This window comes from Hyperolius riggenbachi, chromosome 3, assembly GCF_040937935.1.
Source record: "Hyperolius riggenbachi isolate aHypRig1 chromosome 3, aHypRig1.pri, whole genome shotgun sequence".
In the NCBI taxonomy this organism is placed as follows: Eukaryota; Metazoa; Chordata; class Amphibia; order Anura; family Hyperoliidae; genus Hyperolius; species Hyperolius riggenbachi.
In genome coordinates, this window is record NC_090648.1 from 424,130,100 (window position 1) to 424,139,802 (window position 9,703).

A 9,703-nucleotide genomic window follows, 5' to 3' on the forward strand; every position below is an offset into this window, starting at 1 on the left:
GAGAGTGGTGGTAGTGGCAGGGATGATTGAAATCTACGCCCTGGCAGGAATAACAGGTTTAAAACAGGGCGTAGATTTTAAAAAGTGCGGTCCGGAAGGGGTTAATAAACATTCATCTGCTTACACGTCTCTCAAACAGTATTATGCAGGAGAACAGAGGCCTCTGAGGTGCCTGGCTCTTCTACTGACCACATATGCTATTGCTCCGTTGTTATTGCCTGATGAAGCGGGATCAAACCTGCGAAACGAGTTGCATATTTGGAGTTCATAAATAAAATATATTGACTGTCTTTACTACAGTCGTTGTGTGTCTACTTGGAGGAGGTAAGTCCACCACTACCTCCTCTATTTACCAAGAATTTGTTTTTTAAGCTCATTTAGCTTCCTTTTATCCTTTTGGCGCCTCTGTTCTCCTGCATAATATTGAGTCCACCCTGGGTGGAGGGTTGAACCCCCTTTTTCCCCATCCACAGAGAGCAACTTCTTATTCCTGAGTGGGGTCAGGAAAATCTCTCCACCTGCTTTTACAGTGGTTGCCTAATGGTAACCCTGGTTTGTGAGTATTAATATTTACTCTATCTAGTAACCATTAACCAGTACATATTACACTATTGGGGCTCTTGGTGTTCCTTGTTTTTGTCTCTCAAACAGTGGCTGGCCTTGGGGAGGTGGTCTTGGTGGTCTGTTTTACGTAAATAATAAACATACAGCATTGGGGTAGGGAGATGGGCTATAAAGTCCACTGCGGTCTGTGACTATAGCTACACAACTGGTTGAACAACAGTTGCTTCTATTGATATTTTGAAATCACATAAAAACATTTGCTTAAAAAATCTATCCACGTATGATCAGGATAAATACTGTGTACCATACAGCAGTGAAATTTGCAGGGAGAGATTTTCAACACCTGCTGCTTTCTGTGGAGATCAGGATATTTAGCAGCCATGCATGTTCCAATATATTTTCCTGATGAATATTATGCACACATTAGCAATATGGGTCTCGATTCTGCTTCCTGGAATACTGCAGCAATAACAATGTGAAATCTTCCTTATTAAACTCACTCCACACCTCCTGGCAGAATCACGGCTGACAGTGTGGGGGTACCACATGGTCTCTTGAGTGTCACTCGTCTTTCATGCATATCTGAAACGTCTGTCGTGTGGATTCGGGCCTGCTTTGCTTGGATTCCCCCCTCTGACAGGTTGCACATGTCAGCATTCCCATTCTGACAGGTCCCTGGACAAGGATCTCACATCCATCTGTCAAGGTGCATTGTGAAATCGCTGATAGGGCTTCTGAACATATTAAAAGCTCATATATAACCAATACGTAAGCGATTGCTGAGCCTGGAGATTTCACTGTATTTCTTAACATCCCAACAGTGACCAAATAGGGGATAGGAAGAAATGCAGCATAGTTGGAATAGCCCACCTGTAAAAGAATCTGTCATTTTGTCCAGGCATTGCTGCATTTCATATTGTGCAGCCCGGCCAGAAAACTGACCTGACTTTTTGTACGAGACAGGCAAAAAGGGCGCCACTATAAGCTGTAATGTGAATTACAGTTATGAAAAAAAAACAAGGCAATTCAGCCGCCAGCAATAACCATGACGGCATGGAGGGGGAATAGTAATTGAAGTCGCCGGGAAATTTGCAATAGTAGGGTGCGCCGTTTTTTTGGCCCAAATTTCCCAGCGCCCTTTTTGCATATATGCTTTTCCACTGGGTGCTCCACCTTATGCAGACAGATCAATGCTGTGCAGAGGAGGAGGGGTCATTAGTGCGCTTTCTGCAAGAACGGCCATGTTGAAAGACTAGCCACCTGGCATTTCTCCTCCCTTTTTGAGCTGCTGTGCACAGGATTACAGGGTAAAGACTTAGGCTTGGTTCACACTGGCAGGAAAAATGTTCTGTTTATTGGAACAGATGCTGTGCAAAGCAATAGAATCCATTCACATCATTCCATTGTAATGGATCCATAATATGAAAATAGATGTTGTCCGTTCTCACTAGGCTGATCGCAGTTTACGTTTTGCAATATACTCATCTGCCATCGCCCATTCAGGTTCTCCGCCACTGCTGCCGCTGTCCATTCGGGTCCCTACACACTAGAAATGTCAGAATACCGATACCAGAGCCCGATGAGAAGCAGCAGGCTACTGTAGGTTTGCAATAGACCCATGGTAATCATCTTCCCAAGAAGGGCCAGATTTCTGGAAAGGACACAAAGGCCCAGGACTTGAGTGGCTACAGCCCAAGGGGGCACCTAAACATGAAATAGGGGTTGCTACATATGAGAAAGAGAAAACTGCAAACAGTGAGCAACACATGAAAAGGGAAGCTGACGCTCAAAAGAGCTGTACATGAAAGAGGGGCTGCATACAGGGATGATACAGATGGAAGAGGGGGCTGCACGTGGAATGGGAGGGGTGCTGCTGCTCATGGTAGAGGAGCCCCAACATACTTGGCCTATATCTGTATAGACAGGGGAGAGGGCGGTGTGGGAGGACAGAGTGCACTCAGGACAGTAGCAAAGTTCATTGGCAGGCCTGCCGGGGAATGATCTCACCTTTAGGACTGACTGACTAGCCCATATGGGTCTGTCAGCAGTCTAGCATTGTCCTTCTATGTGCCGGGGAAGCGGTAGCGATGATCCGTTCAAGTGGGACTGGCTACATCAGCTGGTCTCCAGGGGTGGCCGCTCACTGGTGGAGCAGTATGCATCAAGCTGTACTCGCTCAGCTCAGCCACGCCACCGGGTCAAAAGGGACAGTGCTAGATTACTGACAGACCCATGCGGGCTAATCAGTCAATCCTAAAGGTGAGATCATTCCCCGGCAGGCCTGCCATGGAACTTTTCTACTGTCCTGAGTGCTTTCTTCTCTCTCCTCCCATACCCCCCTCTCCCCTGTCTATACAGATAAATGCACCACTCTCCAGTGGCTACCAGAGAGCAGCACCCCACCATCCTGACCTACACTCTGGATATCACTACAGGACGCTCCCCCTGCCTCCACAGGAGTCTTTCTATATATACACTGCCTAGTGTATATGGGGCACCATACGCTACAACATACTTGGCCTAGGGGCAGCGAAAATATAAATATGGCCTTGCTCACAAGGGAGGTTTCTCGTCAGTTCACTGAGTAGAGAACCAATGAAAATCGTACCTGTGCTCAGGGAGGATTCCCATTGGTGTTTTGCAAACCAATGGGAGCCTGATGCTTCTTAGGCGCCATTCCCACTTGAGAACGCAAAATTGTGATCACACTCACCTAGCAATTGCGATGTTGCATTGCGCTATTCTGTGCTTTCTCAGTGACTGTGCTTTTTGATTCTCATTCCAGTGAATGAGAATCAGGATGCAATTGCAGGGAAATTGCTGTATGTAGTGCATTTGCAATCGGCAATGTGTAGTGCTTGCGCAGCAGCGCTTTGCTGAGCGCCCGACCATGAATGGGCCCTTTAGGGCTCTGGGATCGGTATAACCGCAGTATATAAATATAAATATATATATATATATATATATATATATATACATCCGACAGTAACCAGCATAAACTAAGTAAGTGTGTGTGTAGAATGGGTTTGTTGCAATCAGGCTGCTGCCTGTAGGTACATTATAAGTTTGCCAAAACAACAAAAACACAAAATAAACATCGGCCGTCTGTCTCCTATGTGCCTTAATTAGGATGCCTACACACATCCAATTTTGATTGACAGATTACTGACCAGTTTAACCACCTCTGTATTAAGGGGGCTACAGATTTTTTATACTATGAACAGATTGGTGGGTGAGCTCTTATACTAAATGGAAATGGTAAAATTGGGCAATCAAAAATATCGGACTAGCAAAACATAATACAGTTTAAGTCACTTGTGAGAAAAACAGGGCAACTTACGAGAGATGGTTCTTTTTCAAGATTGTAGAGCTCTTTTCCTCTCAACCACAGACTTAACATACAGAGCTTCCTGTGTCAGGCCTGCTGGCCTAATTAACTCACCTGTGTGAACAGCACACAGGCAGAGAAAACCCGGACTGGCTCTAGGTTGTCAGTGAACCTGCTCTTCCCTGACCGGTTCTAGTAACCAAAACCAGTTTTCCTTTGGAAGCTTCAAGCAGGGAACAAGCTTGACTGTTTTCGTATGCGTTTTCTGCACATAAAAACTGAGAACTCATCTTAATAAATGGGTTAGTTCACACTTAAAGAGACTTTGTACTGAAAAAAAGTCCCCTGGGGGGTACTTACCTTGGGAGGGGGCAGCCTTAGGATCCCAATGGAAATAGCCAATCTCTGTCGGGGTCCTCTCTACTGTGCAGGTGCGGGAAACTAGCGCCTGTGCAGCACAGCTGCCTGACAGCCAGGGCCGGATTTACCATAAGGCACTGTAGGCATGTGCCTACAGGCGCCTTTAAGTGTGAGAGGCGGCACCCTTCCCCTGATCGCACCTCCTCCTCCCTCCCGATGCAGAGCAGGCCACTGCTGCGCTCCCTTCCATCCAATTTTGTAGCCAGCCGCCGCTCCGTAGCCCCGCCCCCCCCCCCGCCAATTATGTGGCCAGCCGCCGATCTGCTGCCCCCCACGGTGCCCACCCTCCTTCCCCCATGTGCGCAGAACGGGTTGCAAGGCAAGTTACCAGAAGCCGAAAAGCTGTTCTGGCGGCGGGCATAGGGGATTCCTCAGCCTCTCTCCGACTCTCAGCACCTAAGCTGAGCTGCGAACAGGAGGCTGCCGAGACAGCAGCCCGGGACAAAGCTTCCCCCTGCTGACAAGCGGACCCCGCAGTGATTGTAGCCCATTCCCAGTGCTGCACATCTCGGTGGGAAGTCCCCGCCCTGGCTGGGCTGAAGAAACACGTGTACACCACCCAGCTGCTACCTGATCGCTGAACCGTGCTAAAGTACCTTCCCATGCAATGCCGCCGAGATCCTGGAGCACACAGTACAAGGAGGATGGCAACCCCTAACCCAGCGCAGTCCTGTATAGCAGGAAGGTCACCTATCAGCTGGCCCAACTACTGCTCTCCCTCTGGATGCTGGAGCCCAGAGAACAACCCTCAGCACTGACATATCTTCAAGGTGATCCCTGCTCCTCATCCTCTTTCACTACTCTCTCCTGTCATCCTCCTTCACTCCTGTCCTCCTTATTCCCCTGCTTCACTGTTCTGTCCTCATCCTTTGCTGCTCTCTCATCATCCTCATCCTTTACTGCTTTGTCCTCTCCATCCTTTTGCTCTGTCCTGTTTCACTGCTCTGTCCTCATTATCCTCCTGTTTCACTGCTCTGTCCTCAATCTTCTGCTTCACTGCTCAGTCCTCATCCTCCTGCTTTTCTGCTCTGTCCTCCTCATCCTCCTTGCTGCATTGATTTGTTCTCATCATTCTTCTGCTTCACTGGTTTGTCCTCATCATTCTTCTGCTTCACTGGTTTGTCCTCATCATTCTTCTGCTTCACTGCTCTGTCCTCTGCATTCTTCTGCTTAACTGCTCGGTTCTCGCTATCCTCCTGTTTCACTGCTCTGTCCTCCGCATTCTTCTGCTGCACTGCTCTGTTATACTCATCATCCTGCTTCACTGCTCTGTCCTCTGCATTCTTCTGCTTCACTGCTCTGTTCTCCTCATTCTCCTGCTACACTTGTTTGTCCTAATCCTCCTGCTTCATTGCTCTGTCCTTCTCAACTTCACTGCTCTGTCCTCCCCATCTTCACTGCCGTATCCTACTCAACTTCACTGCCATGTTTTCCTCATCTTCCAACTTCGTTGCTCTTTCCTCCTCATCCCCCTGCTTCACTGCTCTGTTCTCTCCATCCTCTTCCTTTACTGCTCTGTCATCCTCTTCCTTCACTGCTCTGTCCTTCTCATTCACCTGCTTCACTGCTCTGTCCTCCTCATGCACCTGCTTCACTGCTCTGTCCTCCTCATTCACCTGCTTCACTGCTCTGTGCTTCTCATCCACCTGCTTTACTGCTCTGTCCTTCTCTTCCTTCACTGCTCTGTCCTCCTCATCCACCTGCTTCGCCGCTCTGTATTTCTCAACGTCACTGCTCATCCTCATCCCTCAATTTCACTGCTCTTTGTGCCTCATCCTTCACTGCTCTTTGCTCTATCCCTGTCTCTTATCACTGACCTTAAGATTTTACAATCTAATCCCTGCCTCGGCAGTGTAAACCTCTGGAGTTTACACCCTTCTCTTAAAAAAATATTCTGAACTCTAATCCCTGGCCTGCATCATGTCACTAACTGTCCTTGGGGTCTCACACTCTAACCACTATTTCACGTCATCTTTAGTGATTGATTAGAGTATAAAATCCTAAGAACAGTTAGTGACATGACACAGGGATAAGAGTTCATTTTTAGTTGTGGGTGTGGCCTTTTAAGGGGCGAGGCTTAGGGCGCCGAAGCGCCTGTGCCTACAGGCTCCTAAGTTGTAAATCCGGCCCTGCTGACAGCGATCCACTATTTCCGCCTATCTCCAAGCCGATACTGCGCCTGCGCTGGAGCCGGGAAGGTAAATATTTACATCCCCGCTGTTCGGAGGGACACAGCAAGACCACCGTGGGACACAGGAGGACAGGGGAAGCCTCGATAGGATCCGGAGGCTTCCCCCACCCGAGGTGAGTACCCCCCAGGGGAACTTTTTTTAGTTACAGTTTTTCTTTAATGTGTATTTCTTGCACAGAAAAAAAAACCTGACATTCTGCATCATGATTCTGCACATTTTGTCAGTTTTGTGTATCAATTACATTAGCTGCCGTGAAAAAAAGGCGTGCATTTTCTCTTCATAGAAACACACTTGGTGTGCAGAAAACGTACGCAGAAAAACGTGCACAGAAAACTGAAAGATACCGTAAGTGTGTTCCCTGCCTCAGGAATGAAGCAAGCCTTTTTTTTTTTTTACAGTGAAATATAACTCTGACATAGAATTCAATAACAATGTGTTTTCCTACTTTTAACCACTTTACCCCCGCGCGTACGTATTTCTCCGCCCCTTTTTCCATCCTTTGACAACCAGGGACGGAGAAACACGTACTTTCTGCGTTCCCGACGCTGCCCGCGCTCCCGCTCGTAAACACGCCGCCCGCCGCTAGTAAACACGCCGCCGCCCGCTCGCCCGGAGATCAATGAACGGGAAAATCCATTCGTTGATCTAAGCCCCACAATGACCCGCTGCTCTCCTATGGGCAGCGCGATCATTGTGAGAAGAAACTCACGTGTCCAGCCTCCTTATTCTTCCTCCAAGCTTCCGGAAGCTTCCGGAAGGAGGCTTGGAGGTCGCATTAAAACAAAAAGTTACTGTGGCCATCTTGTGGCCAAATAGTAAACTACACCCTACACATTTTTCACATACAAATAAATGACTTTTACACAAAAAATTAACTCATTACCTCCCACACTCCCCATTTTTTTTTTTTTTGTAATTAAAAAAAAATTCAAAAATTTACAATTAAAAAAAATACATAATTAGTTACCTTAGGGACTGAACTTTTTAAATATTTAAGTCAAGAGGGTATAACACTGTTACTTTATAAACTATGGGCTTGTAATTAGGGATGGACGCAAAACTGAAAAAAATGCACCTTTATTTCCAAATGAAATATTGGCGCCAAACATTGTGATAGGGACATAATTTAAACGGTTTTATAACCGGGACAAAAGGGCACATAAATTTCATGGGTTTTAATTACAGTAGCATGCATTATTTAAAAACTATAATGGCCGAAAACTGAAAAATAATTTTTTTTCCCCACATTTTTCCTATTTTCCCATTAAAACACATTTAGAAAAAAATAATTCTTGGCATAATGTCCCATCTAAAGAAAGCCTAATTGGTGGCGGAAAAAACAAGATATAGTTCATTTCATTGCGATAAGTAATGATAAAGTTATAGACGAATGAATGGAAGGAGCGCTGAAAGGTGAAAATTGCTCTGGTGGTCAGGGGGTAAAACCCCTCAGTGGTGAAGTGGTTAATTACCCATACAGTTACCATATTTGCTTTTGCAAAGGATACACAGAATGTGGCACCGAACCAATATAGTGTAGTATGTAGAGATGTAAAATGTTGGGTTATGTGAACAGAAATGAAATATACTCACAAACCAGCGTTACCAACTGGGCAACCAGGATGGGAGATTAGACCTGACCCCATTCAGGTTAAGAAGTCGCTGTCTGTAGATCAGAAAGAAAGAGTTACTAGGTAATGCCTAATGATGTTGATCCAGGGATTTTATCTGATTGCCATCTGGAGTCGGGAAGGAATTTTTCCCTTTAGGGGCTAAATGGACCATGCCTTGTAAGGGTTTTTTCGCCTTCCTCTGGATCAACAGGGATATGTGAGGGAGCAGGCTGGTGTTGTACTTTATACTGGTTGAACTCGATGGACGTATGTCTTTTTTCAACCAAAATAACTATGTAACTATGTAACTATGTAACTATGTAACACCCCTCCACCTAGCGTGGACTTCGTAATATACTGATAGTTTGAACAGAGGTGTCAATACAGGATAAAAATCGTTAAAAGCCGTTTAACCACTTCTATACCATGAAATGTTGTCCTGATCTGTGCTGCGTGGGCTCTCCAGCCCACAGCACAGATCAGGTTGCAGCCAGGCCGATCAGACTTCCCCCCTTTTTTCCCCACTAGGGGGATGTCCTGCTGGGGGGGGGGTCTGATCGCCGCCGGCTGCTTGCGCTTGCGGGGGGGCTCTTCAAAGCCCCCCTCCGCAGCGCTTCCTGGCCTCCTTCCCCTTCCCTCCCTCTCCCTCCCCCTGTGAGCAGCGCAGGACGGATTTCCGTCCTGCGCCTGATGGGCTAGGCTTTAGCCTATCAGATGCCGGCGATCCCCGGCCAATCAGAGGCCGGGGATCACCGATCTCCTCTACGGCGCTGCTGCGCAGCAGCGCCGTATACATGTAAACACCGGGGAAGATCTTCCCCGTGTGTTTACATTTACCCTGCGAGCCGCAGATCGGCTCGCAGGGTGTTCACGGAGACACCCTCCGTGAACTGACAAGGAACGGCCGCTCATACGAGCGGCCGTTTCCATGGAATACACTTCAGGATTCAGGGGCGTACATATACGCACCGAGAATCCGGAAGTGGTTAAAAAGAGAGGCAGTGGTGGACTCAAAGTAGACACAGATTCTGTTAATAGTCAACAATAGATTTATTAAATTACTCAACAGTGCAATGCGGTGCCTCTGTGGCACTTGGCTTCCTGACCTAAACACAAGAGTTTGCTCCTGTTACTGCCTGAGGAAGCAGGACTGTACCTGCGAAACGCATTGCATTGTGGAGTAATTGAATTCAAACTATCAGCATATGCACTTTTGTGCAAAAATAATATTGTCCATTTACAAATTACAAGTTCCCAAAGTACAGTTTATCTGCTCTAAAAGCTGCCATTGCATTTTATTCATAGCTGTTATAATTATATTTTAAAATCTTTTAGGCCTCGATTCATCAAAATATCAAATTCGTTAAGTTGATTTCAGGATTCATCAAATTTATCTACAGCTGTTAGCGAGCATTCGGTAATAATTCGGTAATCATTCGTTAGTAATGCGTTAAAACGGAAGAAAGTGCAATTCATGAAAATGAATGGGCGTGGTTTAGTGCTACATTTAGGATTAGTTATCTCCTTCACTGCTCTGTCGTTATTCCTGTCAGATCATTGCTGACAGAGAAGATGGAGCCATTTGA

The 9,703-nt window shown here is 46.6% G+C and overlaps 1 protein-coding gene across 1 annotated transcript in view; it reads right to left on the reverse strand.

Moving 5' to 3' along the window:
• AGBL3 (AGBL carboxypeptidase 3) overlaps positions 1-8,119 on the reverse strand; it is a 357,981-nt gene extending 349,862 nt beyond the window's left edge. The window contains exon 1 of the mRNA XM_068277556.1: positions 8,098-8,119. The gene's annotated coding sequence lies outside the window, so the exon portion shown is untranslated. The remainder of the gene's footprint in view (positions 1-8,097) is intronic.
• Positions 8,120-9,703: the final 1,584 nt, after the last annotated feature.